Below are 10,692 nucleotides of genomic sequence, written 5' to 3'. Positions count from 1 at the left end.
ATGCAGGAAAATATTTATATTTTTACAATAACTATATGGTATTTAACAGTGCATTACGGAATGCAGTTACTTTATTACTTTTCCTGCTGCCATTATTGGCAGACCTTATACTTGAAATATACTATTCACTGCCAGTGAATTACTGTAATAAATCACTTAATTTCCAATATTTGTACTCTTTTGATATTGCACACAACTTCCAGAGGACTAGATTTCCTCTTTCCTTCTAGACTATTCAAATAAAACTTTTTGAAGAAACTGGTATCAGAGAGTAAATAATGAATAATCACATTGAATAGTTTGGAAGTATCAGTGGAAAAGAACAGCAGGAAAAATCTTGTTGGGAAGTAAATTTTACATTTTTTGAGAGAACTACAAAAACTGTACAATTTTACTTTAGTAGTGTACTGTGTGAACACTTGTAGAACACCCCTGGAATATTACTAGAGTTTGATCAGGGTTTCTATTTAGGCAGGGTTTCTCCCATAAAGAGCTGCTCGGATAAACAAAACACGAATGTCTTGCCTGTTGTTGTTATCGTGGGTATGTCTACACTGCGGTCAGGATGTGTGACTGCAGCCTGTGTAGACATACCTGAGCTAGCATTAATTTAACTACCCCAGGGAACCAACATCAACAAAGCTGCCTCAGCAGGGGCTGTACAAACCCACCTGGAAACGTACTCTGGGAAGCTAACCTGTGCTGACATCTGTGCTGCTGAAGCTTCACTGCTACTGTTACCTGAGCTAGCTAGATTAAAGCTAACTCTGGTATCTACACATACTGCAATCACACCTCGCCGTGTAGCCATGCCTGTATTACACTAGAAGCCAGGGGCCACCACCCAGACCTTTTTATTGGGCTGGAGGCTGCACAAAATCCCTGGAGGAAACAGTCCCTGCCCCGCCCAATATACAGGCCCACTCAGAGTTTGCTTCTTCACGCTTCCATGCCCGGCCTTGCTCTCTCTTTAAGGAGAGGATCCCCCAAGATGAGAGGGGAGTCTCAACACTCTGCCCACCTGAGGGGACTCCATTAGCCACTCGCCCAGTTTGTATCAAGTGAACCCACTGCATCCTCTGCCCCCAGCCTGTGCTGACCTGGAGGTGAAGCCCTGAGGGCGGAGGAGCCGCAGCCGCAGCCCTGGCAAGGGGCCTATCAGCACCTGTGGTCGGGGGGCGCGCTGAGTGCCAGGCCAGGCTGCCTCCAGGGGCAGCTGCCGTGGAAAGCCGGGCCTTGCAGGGCGCAGCCGCTGGGGGGAGCTGCTCCCAGCCAGGCTCAGCCTCCCCCCAGGCTGCACTGGTGGGGCGGCAGCTCAGTGTCTTGCGGTGCCCAGGGTGGGCTCCCCGAGGGGCTGCGGATCCCACGCGGGGCCAGGGGCGGCTCCCTACCTGGGCCAGGCTCCCCCCGGGGGCCCGCCTGCGTGTCGCCCCCGCACAGGGAGCGGAGGAGGAGGAGGAGGAGGAAGGCGGGAGCCGCAGCCCCTCTGGCCCGCACCATGCTCACCGCGGCGCCTCCGACCTCCCTGCCCCGCGGCGGGGCTCGGTGTCCAGGACACGGCGCGGCACAGAACGCGGGGCCCTCTGTGACCTCACCCGCCCGGGACAATGGCGCCGGGTCGTGCGGCGCCCGCCTGGGAAGCCCCTGCCTGGCTCCGCCGCCAACCCCCGCGCCGGGAGCTGGGGGGGGGGGGGGGGGCAGCTCTGCCCTGGTGCCCCGCGGGTCTGGGAGAGCGGCGAGGCTGACTGCGGGGCTCGGGGTGTGGGGCCGGGCAGAGCCTTCCCTTAGTCCAGGGCTGGGGGTGGATTGGAAAGGCGCCTCCCCGACAAGCGATGGACGGGGCTGTGAAACAGAAGACGGTTGAAAGCGTCCGAGGGCGCCGTGCCCAGTCGGTGGAGCTGCGTGGGGCCCTCGCCTTCCCTTTCCCCCGCCACAGGCTGGGGGCTGCAGCCCCCCGCGCTCCTCTGTGCTGGCGCGTCCCAGAAAAACTAAACTCGCTTGGGCGGTTCTGCCACAATGAATCAGCCCCTGGCGTCTCTGGGCATCGCTGAGGTACAAATAAGAAAGAATGATAGACTATCAGGGTTGGAAGGGACCCCAGAAGGTCATCTAGTCCAACCCCCTGCTCGAAGCAGGACCAATTCCCAGTTAAATCATCCCAGCCAGGGCTTTGTCAAGCCTGATCTTAAAGAAAGCTCAGAAGTATTTCAGTATTATAAATGCCCTGTCAAATCTAAGAAGAAGGGCCAGGTTTGCCAAGTGCCTAAAGGTGGTGGGGTAAAAAAGGACGATTTATTATCAGTATACTACAGATTAGATTGTAAACCTCTTTGGGATATGGACCACATTGTCCTGTGCATTTGTACAGTGTCAGCAGATTAGATCAGACTGGACCCTTATCTTCTCACAATGCAAATAGGAAGATGCCTGTAAACAATATCCCTTCAAAAGCTCTGACTGTGCCACTAAGCTTTTCAGTTTCCTTAGTTTAGTCTGACATTAAATTAAACAAACACCTTCTAGGTATAGTATTTCAGTCTACTACTGTAGTAGTTGTTTGAATAAGTGAGTACGCTTGATGGGCATACAATATGTATTTGCATTCAAACGCATAATTAATGTATTGCATCAGCACTAAATAATTGTTTTTTTGTTGCTTATTACAAAATGAAATGATCGTAAATGGGCACTGGAAGTATGGAACTTTTTACTGTTGTTAAAAGCTTTTAAATAAAATGGTCCAATTTCATCCCAGCTGTCCTGAACTACATTCTGCAGTTACACCCAAGATGAATTTGACCTTGATCTTAGTGATCTTGTCCAGATCCACTTGGCACTCTCAGAACTTTTTCCTTTGTTTTTAATGGAAGAGAAGCCAACCTGATTCCATTGTTTTCTTCCCTATTTTGTGCACAAATTTAATCAGTGATTATGTTGACACTAGGCATGTGCACAGTTCTGGCAATACTGTTTTCTAGTTACCTTCTGCAGAACAAACAGGAGCACAAGAACATTAAACATTACTTTGGAGTAGGTCCTGTGCAAACAGGGCCCAGCATTGCTTGCTTTGAAGTCCATGAGGGTTTAGTCCAGAGTAGTTTAAAAAAAATTGTCAACTGCTCATACAGTGTACAATAGATACATGAAAAGACAGGATAAAGAACAGGAAAAAATAAAAGTGGATGGGAAAAGGAGAAGATAAGGAGTGAATGGAAAAGAAGGAAGGGATAGGATGGCCTGTGTAACTTACTTTGGGATTTAGGCCCACATCCTCAAAGATATTTAGGCTCATAACTTCCATTGAGGGGCCTAAATATCTTTGAGGATCCAAGCCTGAGGGCATGATACTGCAAACTGCAGCTGAAGTTGTTATACCAATAAATTAAAAACCATCAGGATCTTATTAAAGGGAAAAAGGCAAAATACCACATTTACTGTAAATACAGAAAGAATCATAGTAAGCAGTTAGTTATAGTTATAACATTCCATTCAATCTCATATTTATTCACACATTCATTCACACAAACACACACACACACAGGTTCTGCAAGGTTGTTATCATAGTTACCAGCCTTAGAGTTGCTCATGCCAAGCCACTGGCCAGGTGGCCTGGACATGAGGAGGGAGCAGGGCCTTGTCAGGTGCTCATCTGATGCTTCTGGAAGTTGGTTTGCAGAATCAGACCTCCAAAGTTCTCACTTTCTAGAGTCTATTTTTATAGGAATTTATTCCTAAGCCAGTCTGTGGGAATTGCTTCATCATGCTGTTGCTGAATCAATCAGCAGATAGCACATTTCTGACGGCTGTGTGCTGCTAGATGCTATTTTGTTCTTTGGTTCTCCCATTCTTGAGGCTGTTGGGTGGATTCCAGTCTGCCCTCCGGGAGGTCCTCTGGTTATTTCCACTTGACGCCTTCTTCAGCCGATGGACACTGGATTCTTAGGCTGGTACCTCCCTGATCATTCAGTTATTATCCACACCAAGCATCCATCCACATACATCCTCTATCTCTATTTTAATCAAAATTGTTAATACAACAAAGGGGCGGGGAGTCTCTGGGTGCTGTTTCTGTTGTTACAGAGTATTGCTTTGAGTCTCTCTCTGTGTGAATTGCTTTGAGAACAGGCTCTGTCTTAGAATGTACTAACGCAATTAGCAGCTTGCAAGTTTCACACATAGAGGGAGAGAAACAGTACCAAAAACCAAGAGACCTCTTAATTAGTAATACCCTGGAATTTAAACTGTGGGGAATCAAACTCATTTGTGATTTTAATACAGAACTTCTTTAATATGATCCAACAAAGTCAATGTGGCTCATGGAGCAGTCTGCAGAATTGGGGCCTTATTTTGTAAGTGTTTTCCTCACATGTTCCTCGTACAGTTTGAAGACATTATATGAGATGAATTGGTGCTCAAGTTCTTCCTTTGTCTTCAGCAGGGAAAAAAACATTGTTAGAATGAATGTTTTACTACTTTTTTGGCTTTCTTCTCATGTTTCCTTTATATTCTCATACTTGTGGAGGAAAGTGCTAGTTAGCATGAGTAAGGCAGACTCTGGTCGATACATGTTTTTTACATTATTAAATAGAATGCGTAATGTTGTTTTTCTTCGTTTTTTGTGGAGAGGAAAGAGGATGGAAGGAAGAGGACATTAGAAGGAATAGAATTAAGTTTAAATTGCTCAGGGCAGAAAGAAAAATGTGGGGATTTTCTCCTCCCATCTTTATTAATGTCAAGCAGTTCACTTAAAGTGTTTGTTGGCCTTGATCTCAGATATTTCTCACCACCACACTGCATAGATTCAGATCATAGTAGTAGGCATCCTTCAGTCTCAAGAGACCATGGGTATGCCTCCCTGAGAGGTAAAGAATTTACTCAGTTGGTTTTATGGCAGCCAAGAGGGTGGCTGAAGAGACCCACTTGAGAGAGACAATCCAATCTCTGCCTCATCTGTCATATTTAAAGGTGATGTTTTGACCCTTTGGGCTCTGCCTTCTGTGAGCTCTTTTCTCTTCTGCGAATCTGGACTGCTTTCTCTCGTAACTCTGGAGACCTTTATTAAACTTTTGTTTCCAAAGGCTGCGGTCTTGAGTGTGATCTTCCCATTTGTCCACATCCATGTCTATTTCTTTGAGGTCTCACTTGCACACATCCTTGAAATGCAATTTGGGGAATTCTTTGGGTCTTTTTCCAGATGCCAATTCGCCGTAGAGAATGTCCTTTGGGATGCACCCATCATTCATTCAGCACACATGCCCAAGCCAACAGAGGCATCTTTGTCTGGGGAGTGTGCATGCTGGGTATGCCGGCCTGTTTGAGCACCTGAATGTTGGTGACTCTCTCTCTCCCTCCAGAAGATTCCAAAGATTCGACAAAGGCAATGCATATGAAAGCTGTTGAGCCTCTTTTCCTGATGAGAGTATAAGGTCCATGTCTTGCTCCCATATAAAAGTGTGCTAATAACACATGCATGATACACACAGATCTTTAAAAAAAGATGAAGTGAGCTGTAGCTCACGAAAGCTTATGCTCAAATAAATTTGTTAGTCTCTAAGGTGCCACAAGTCCTCCTTTTCTTTTTGCAAATACAGACTAACACGGCTGTTACTCTGAAACCTGACACAGATCTTTGTGTGTTCTGTCAGTTTGTTGTTTTTCCATACCCTCTTGTTCAGTCTAGACATTGTATCCAGTTTGCAAATTAATTCCAATTCAGCAGTCTCCTACTGACCGCTATTCTTACCTACATGCCTCCAGCTTTCATCGAGACCACACCACACGATCCATTGTCTACAGCCAAGCTCTACGATACAACCGCATTTGCTTCAACCCCTCAGACAGAGACAAACACCTACAAGATCTCTATCAAGCATTCTTACAAATACAATACCCACCTGCTGAAGTGAAGAAAAAGATTGACAGAGCCAGAAGAGTACCCCGAAGTCACCTACTACAGGACAGGCCCAACAAAGAAAATAACACTACTAGCCATCACCTTAAGCCCCCAAGTAAAACCTCTCCAACGCATCATCAAGGATCTACAACCTATCCTGAAGGACGACCCATCACTCTCACAGATCTTGGGAGACAGGCCAGTCCTTGCTTACAGACAGCTTCCCCAGCCTGAAGCAAATACTCACCAGCAACCACACACCACACAACAGAACCACTAACCCAGGAACCTATCCTTGCAACAAAGCCCATTGCCAACTGTGTCCACATATCTATTCAGGGGACACTATCATAGGGCCTAATCACATCAGCCACACTGTCAGAGGCTCGTTCACCTGCACATCTACCAATGTGATATATGCCATCATGTGCCAGCAATGCCCCTCTGCTATGTACATTGGTCAAACTGGACAGTCTCTACGTAAAAGAATAAATGGACACAAATCAGACATCAAGAATTATAACATTCAAAAACCAATTGGAGAACACTTCAATCTCTTTGGTCACTCGATTACAGACCTAAAAGTTGCAATTCTTCAACAAAAAAACTTCAAAAACAGACTCCAACGAGAGACTGCTGAATTGGAATTAATTTGCAAATTGGATACAATTAACTTAGGCTTGAATAGAGACTGAGAGTGGATGGGTCATTACACAAAGTAAAACTATTTCCCCTTGTTTATTCCGCCCCCCACCAGCCACTGTTCCTCAGACGTTCTTGTCAATTGCTGGAAATGGCCCACCTTGATTATGAGTACAAAAGGTCCCCCCCCCTCCTGCTGGTAATAGCTCACCTTAAGTGATCACTCTTGTTACAGTGTGTATGATAACACCCATTGTTTCATGTTTTCTATGTATATAAATCTCCCCATTGTATTTTTCACTGAATGCATCCGATGAAGTGAGCTGTAGCTCACGAAAGCTTATGCTCAAATAAATTTGTTAGTCTCTAAGCTGCCACAAGTACTCCTTTTCTCTTTGTACAGTTCCCTAGTGCACGTTAACAGTACTGTTTTGAACAGCACTATGTTAAAGTGAATTAGGGAACCTTTAGGGCTCACCAGTAGGGTCTACATGCACCAATTAATGTGCAATATGTGAGTGCGCTTTAGAAATCACACCCCTGTAGTCCACATTACTGCTCCGTGTGGACAAGTCCGTAGAGGCAAGTGACCATTTCTGATTTTTTTCCAGTGTTTATTGCATAAATACCAATTTCATTTTTTGTATCAGTGTTTATCAGTTAAAACCTAAAATCAGAAGCCCTAGTTATACAGTATACACAATGGAAATTTGAATTACTGAACAATTATTGAGGGTATGTGATAAATGAAGGGGAGGAGAGTAGCTCCCTTTTATGGACACCCAGCCAGCCAGTAGCTATAAAATCCCTCTTAGTAGCTGTTCTCTAATTGTTCTACCTGTAAAGGGTTAAAAAGTCTCACTGCTGTGCATAGGTAAAAGGAAGGGAGTGGGCACCTGGCCAAAAGAGCCAATGGGAAGGCTAGAACTTTTTAAAAAAGACTCCCCTTTTGTCTGTCTGTTGTGGTTCTCCCAGGAAGAGGGAATAGGGCAGCAACTATGCTGTAAGAAGCTTGGGACCAGGTATGAAAAATCATCAGTATCATACCTAGAAACTACTCATTTGAAATCCCAGATATGTAAGTAGATCAGGAAATGTCTAGGAAGATGCGATTAGGTTTATCTCTTTCTATTTCTTTACGGCTTGTGGACTCCTCTCTGCTAACCCCAGATGCTTTTGTTTTGCTTGTAACCTTTAAGCTAGACCTCACGAAAGCTATTCTTGATGCTTAATCCTTGTAGTTGGTTGTTTTTTAAATCTAGCAAATGCCTAAATTCCCAGATGTATTTTCTTTCTTTCTTTTATTAATATAATTTACCTTTTTTAAGAACAGAATTGTATTTTTGTGTCTTAAGAGGTTTGTGCACATGTTGTGTAATTAGCTGGAGGCAACAGCTGATTTTTTCTTTCTCAGCTCGTCCCTGGAGGGGTTGGGGGCTGGGGGTGAAAGGGCTTGAGGGGACCCCACAGGAAGGAATTTCCAAGTGCACCTTCCTGGGTTCTCAAAGGGGTTCTGCTTTTGCATGGTGGTAGCATCTACCCATGCAAGGTCAGAGAGAAGCTGTAACCTTGGGAGTTTAATACAAGCTTGGAGTGGCCAGTATTAATTTTTAGAATCCTTGTGGGCCCCCACCTTCCGCACTCGAGGTGCCAGAGTGGGGAATCAGCCTTGACAGGGTATCTGAACAGTTATACTTTCTAACATTATTACTACTAATTTCCTAGTGAGCTTTTAAGTGAACATTAGTCCCATACTTTCTTTATATGTAATTGATTATTAATAAATTCAACCCAAGCAGTGCATAGCAAAATGGAGCCCTGGTCCATAACTAAGGTTCTTAGGTACTACAATAACGCAAATAATAAATACTAATAATCTAGTAGCTGGAGGGAATTAGATGACACAAACACATGGGACCTCTTTGTTCTGAATTTGTGTACCTGAAGAAAGGAAGAGTGGGATCTCTAAGCACTAAGGAGATTAAAGATAATTAGGTATGACCCAACACCTAAACGAATATTTTGCCTCATTTTTTAATAAGGGTAGTGAGAAACTTAGGGTTAGAGGCTGGGTAGCTAATGGGTATGAGGATATGGAAGTAGAAATTACTGCAGCCAACGTGGAAGCCAAACAGCTTAATGGAACTAAATTGGGGGCCCCAGATAATCTCCATCCAAGAATATTAAAGGAACTGGCACATGAGATTGGAAGCCCAATAGCAAGGATTTTTAATGAATCTGTAAACTCGGGTCATACGCTGTGACTGGAGAATTGCTAATATAGAACCTATTTTTAAAAAAGGGAGAAAAGTGATCCAGGCAACTGCAGGTCTGTTAGTTTGACCTCAATTGTATGCAAGGTCGTGGAACAAATTTTGAAAGAGAAAGTAATTAAGGACATAGAGGTCAATGGTAATTGAGATAAAATACAATATGGTTTTACAAAAGGTAGATCATGCCAGATCAACCTAGTCTCCTTCTTTGAGACGATAACTGATCTTTTTAGACATAATGAGTAGATCTAATCTACCTAGACTTCAATAAGGCATTTGATACAGTTCCACATGGGAAATTATTAGTTAAATTGGAGAAGATGGGGATTAATATGAGAATTGAAAGGCGGATAAGAAACTGGTTAAAGGGGAGATTACAACTGGGTCATACAGAAAGGTGAACTGTCAGGCTGGCTGGAGCTTGTTAACGGAGTTCCTCAGGGATCGGTCTTGTGACCAATGTTATTTAAAATTTTCATTCATGCCCTTGGCACAAAAAGTGTGCTAATAAATTTCGCAGATGACACAAAGTTGGAAAGTAGTTCCAATCTGAAGAGGACCGGAATATTATACAAGAAGAGCTGGAGAACCTTGAGAACTGGAGTAATAGAAATGGGATGAAATGTAATAGTGCAAACTGCAAGGTCATGCACTTAGGGACTAACAACAAGATTTTTTCCTATAAACTGGGGACTTATCAGTTGGAAGTGACAGAAGAGGAGACAGACTAAGGTGTATTGGTTGATCACAGGATGACTGAGCTGCCAATGTGATGTGGCCATGAAAAAGGCTAACGCAGTCCTAAGATGTATCAGGCGAGGTATTTTCAGTAGAGACAGGAAAGTGTTAGTACTGTTATACAAGGCACTGGTGAGACCTCATCTGCAGTACTGTGTATAGTTTTGGTCTGTCATGGCTAAGAAAGATCATTTCAAACTGGAACAGGTGCAGAGATGATGCTGAAGCTGAAGTACTCAGTGCTTTTTTTGCCTTGGTCTTCACAGACAAGGTCAGCTCCCAGACTGCTGCACTGGGCAACACAATATGGGGAGGAGGTGAGCAGCTCTCAGTGGTGAAAGAACACATTAAGGGCTATTTAGAAAAGCTGGACATGCACAAGTCCATGGGGTAGGATGCAATGCATCCGAGAGTACTGAGGGAATTGGCTGATGTGATTGCAGAGCCATTGGCCATTATCATTGAAAATTCATGGTGATCGCGGGAGGTCCCGGATGATTGGAAAAAGGCAAATATAGTGCCCATATTTTTAAAAGGGAATAAAGAGAACCCGGGGAACTACAGACTGGTCAGCCTCAGAGCAGGTCCTCAAGGAATCCATTTTGAAGCACTTGGAGGAGAGGAAGGTGATCAGGAACAGTTAACATAAATTCACCAAGGGCAAGCCATGCCTGACCAACCTGATTGCCTTCTATGGTGAGATAACTGTCACTGTGCATATGGGGAAAGTGGTGGATGTGATATACCTTGACTTTAGCAAAGCTGTTGATATCGTCTCCCAGAGTATTCTTGCCAGCAAGTTAAAAAAGTATGGATTGGATGAATGGATGATCAGGTTGATAGAAAGCTGGCAGGTGAGGCCACACCTGGAGTATTGCGTTCAGTTTTGGTCCCCCCACTACAGAAGGGATGTGGACAAATTGGAGAGAGTCCAGCGGAGGGCAACAAAGATGATTAGGGGGCTGGAGCAAATGATTTACGAGGAGAGGTTGAGGGAACTGGGGTTATTTAATCTACAGAACAGAAAAGTGAGGGGAGATTTGATAGCAGCCTTCAACTACCTGAAGGGGGGTTCCAAAGAGGATGGAGCTAGGCTGTTCTCAGTGGTGACAGATGACAGAACAAGAAGCAATGGTCTCAAGTTGC

This window comes from Lepidochelys kempii, chromosome 1 (genome assembly GCF_965140285.1).
Source record: "Lepidochelys kempii isolate rLepKem1 chromosome 1, rLepKem1.hap1, whole genome shotgun sequence".
Taxonomy (NCBI): domain Eukaryota; kingdom Metazoa; phylum Chordata; order Testudines; family Cheloniidae; genus Lepidochelys; species Lepidochelys kempii.
Note: the sequence above shows the minus strand (reverse complement) of the source record.